General features: G+C 32.3%; 1 long non-coding RNA gene across 1 annotated transcript; it reads right to left on the reverse strand.

The window, feature by feature from the left end:
* Positions 1–1,204: 1,204 nt before the first annotated feature.
* Positions 1,205–2,048, reverse strand: LOC125073420. Its single transcript, XR_007120040.1, has 2 exons — positions 1,995–2,048; positions 1,205–1,422 (listed from the first exon to the last, which is right to left on the reverse strand). It is a non-coding gene; the product is annotated as an uncharacterized LOC125073420 (long non-coding RNA).
* Positions 2,049–4,002: the final 1,954 nt, after the last annotated feature.

Consider the following 4,002-nt stretch of genomic DNA (forward strand, 5'->3'; position numbering starts at 1 on the left):
AAAAATGTCTGCATATGACGCTGCTGTTCAGCATACTTCTGAAATTCTACTAAATTCTATAAATATATATAGTTTAATATATTATTTTGTTTTACAGCAGACAAGACGAAACAAATGTAAACGACTAGAACCACCTGAAGCTTTTCAACCTGCGTTGTGGATTTTCTTTGTATCCAGGATTTTGAACATCGGTAAATAAATCGGAGTAAATAATTTAATACCTTATTTCTATTTTTTGTTTGCTATCAAACCATTTACTTGGCAACAGAGGAATTTTGAACGCTTCTGGGAGTCTTTTGTAGAATCGTATACTTTGCTCCACAAAAGAACGAAAAGTTATATACGATATCTGTGCTAATATAATAAAATGTGAAAGTGTCTCTGTCAGTCTGTCTGTTGCTCTTTTTCGGCCAAGATGTCTCGACCAAGGTGAAATTTGGTGTAAAAATAGGTTGAACTTCGAGGAAGACCTGACGACCATCCACTAAATACGAGCAAAGTCACCGGCGACAACTAGTTGATTATAGTAATTGAAATAATTGGTGAAAATAAAATTATGTTTTTCTCCCATTTGCTGTCGAAACACTTGGACCTTGGAGTACTAGTGGAAATATCTTTATTAAAAGTATAACTCTTTGCCTTATTTCTTATATCGGTGTCAGGAAGGCTGGATCATATTTTGCCTGAGATTCTATGCGACCATTCCACGAGGTCATGATTTGTATAGTAACTATTTCTAATTCTTATTCGTATATAGTTAAGACCCTAATATTAATAATGTTATAATAATAAAGTTTTAATTCTAGTAAATAGAATAAAATAAATAAGTTTGAAAGGAAATAAAATGACTATTTTATAAATGTTCTTACCTACGAAAGTGACATTGCCTGCGTCCCCTGCTGACAGGAGGGCAGGGACAAAGAAACAGAGCAATATCAAAGTCAAATACAAAGTCAAAAATCTTTATTCAATATAGAAGTGTTTACACTTGCATATTGATTGTCAAAAATCTACCACCGGTTCGGAATTTAGCACCTCGGACCTGAGAAGAACCGGCGAAAGAAACTCAGCGGGATATATATATATATATATTTTTTAACCATTTTCCATGTACAATGATAATTATATTTTAGTTATTTGAAACAGCCTGGAGGCGATCATTTCATTACCAAATTGAATGTATGTATAATAAAATAAAACAATATTAATTATGTATGGTTTATTGGTCAAACATTTTATTGTATCTCTCATCCACCTCTCGGCAAAGATTGAAAGCCTATCAAAACATAATCGGCAACAGTTTTGTTTTGTATACAGTGAATGGGCTTAGTGTAGACACACTCAGTAGTAGTCTCAGGATTAGGGAAACCTTCTCCCTGGGATGTTATTACAATAACCAAAATTATCAGCTTGAATAACATTCTGGAAATAAAAAAAATCATAAAAAGTAAAATTATGGAGTTTTTTTATGGCGTCGTAAGGCGAACAAACCAATGTTGCAGAACTATGGATAGTTTGACTATCGATAGTGGACCTCGAAAACTATTCAGCATATCGACAGTATCGTTTTGATCAATACTATCGTGAGCAATACCATTGTTAGCAGCGATAATATTGATACTATCGATAGTATCGATAGTGGACTATCGATATACAACTCTAGAACAAACAAACAAGCCAACTGAGGAATGATCACTACTGCCTATATCAACTTCGGAAACTGATATGATACATTCATTGAGTCTGTAGTTACCGTATCTCATTCACCCTTCCAACCGGTATACAACAATACTAAGTATTATTGCTTTGCAAGGGCTTGCCCGAAGCCCTACCACCACATAATATGAAACTCCGTCTGCTATTGACAAAAAACTCAACGTTTTATGGGTCGTGTTGAGCAATGTTGGGTTTGTTCCAGAAACTTGAGATCGTCGGCCGATAGACCTGTGAGACTTTTAAGAAAAAAAAAAAAAGATTGAAGCATTCTTGCGTACCTATTTTTCTTCACTTATGTACGTTTTGTCAAGACACTGGTGCTGTTGTTATGGCGTAAACCAAAATTTATGTTATATTTATATGTCAAACAAATTGTATGAATAATTAATTTTCTGCATCGAACTGTATTTTATGAAATATGTTAAACATAAAATTGCTTTAAGCGTGGAAATACTTTGATAAAAAAATTTATAGAGATGTTCTTGTTTAAAAAATCGGTACAACCTATATCAGTCTAGAACGAATACAATATTTTCGAATTTTTATATGCAATTGGTAAGGAGGAGGGCTAGTATTATTCGATACAAGATTATATTGATGATAAAAAAGCGTGTTTTTAATATTCGTTGACTTCCAGGCAGGAGACATAACATATATATATAATTGTATTTAAATAACATGACTGTATTCTTAGATGTTGAAAAATAGTAAATACTGAGTTTCTTGCCGGTTCTTCTCGGTAGAATCTACATTCGGAACCGATGGTAGCTTTACTTTAAATAGTTTGTTAAATGACGATTCAAAAGTGCTTGTAAAAGCCTGCTTGAATAAAGTATATTTTGATTTGATTTGATTTGAAAGAACTTAGATACTTCTCGCGGCTAACGTAGGTTATTATAAAATTCCCGCTTGCCACGTTCATAGTTTAAATTGAAATCGAACGAAGCTACGAATATATCAATGTTATGTATTAAAATCTTCTTCGAAGCGCTCTCCATCTTCCGGTATAAGTTTTATGTCAATCGGCTACTTTTAGTTGTAGTTAGGTAGGCATTACTAAAGCGAATTCTCATTTATTAAAATAGATTGTAAATTGATTGAACCATTGATTCTAATTTTCTATATAAATATCATAAAGCTGAAGTTTGTTTTGATTGTTTGGTTGAACGCGATAATATAGAAACTACTGGTCCGATTTCAAAAATCCTCTCATTGTTAAAAAGCCAATTTGCCGACGAAGGTTACGACCAATACGAGCGGAGTATCAATGAAAAATGTTAAATAAAACAGGGGAAAATTTTTTTTTAGGGGAAGGTGCCCGATACTTTAAATACACTGCCAGTCTACATGTAACGTCAACAATCTTAATCAATATGTAGATTTTGAAGCTGTCTAGTGATGCTCACTAATGCAGTAACATAAAGGCTACATTTTAATACACTCGTGGCGTGGTGTTAAAAAAAACGCCATTCGACGTTTTAATTCTAGTAGCTATTCGTTAGTAGGTAGGAAATAATTAGACGAAAAAAAAAAGTATAAAAATATATAATTGTGCGATTAGAATATTTTAAATGAGAGATGTATTTATGGGTCCGTCAGGGTAGACACAACTAATATTTTATCAACAAACTAATCTACTACCTAGTTATGTTGCGCAGTTGGCAGAAACTGTGGTTTCTTATTTTTATATTTTTGTACGTCTATTTAAAGCTCCCGAAACTTACTACCTACATACTACCCTACGAACAGAAACCATAAAAATAATTATTATTTCTTTAACTTTTGGTGACATTATATTCGCACCCCCATATCTGTCACCCCTTCAAGGTACAGACGATTTTAAATGCTGTACAATCCGGTACACACCTAATACAATCCAATGGAACCCAACAAATATAAGTATTGTATACCTAGTTTTTAACTTCACGCAGATAATTATTGTACCTTATGTGTATTTCAGTTGTAGTTTTATTTAATTATTTACTATCATACCCCCTACAGGGAGTGGTATAAAAATGGAATATCAAAATATGTCAAAACATATGTATATAAAAACTTAATATTAAAACGAACTTAATCGAATCTTTACATATATATCAATATTATCAAAACAAAAACAAATTGAATTCATAATGGATTAATATCGCATTTGTTGTATTTTTTTTGTTCCGGTGGGCATGAAATTTATTCATAGTATAAGAAGGAAAAATATTTTTTAAGTAAATACTTTTTGCTTTTGTACAGTTATTTTTTCACCATTCAAGTAAGTTTTTTTTGGCATTGTAA

The sequence above is a fragment of the Vanessa atalanta genome, chromosome 24 (genome assembly GCF_905147765.1).
Source record: "Vanessa atalanta chromosome 24, ilVanAtal1.2, whole genome shotgun sequence".
Taxonomy (NCBI): domain Eukaryota; kingdom Metazoa; phylum Arthropoda; class Insecta; order Lepidoptera; family Nymphalidae; genus Vanessa; species Vanessa atalanta.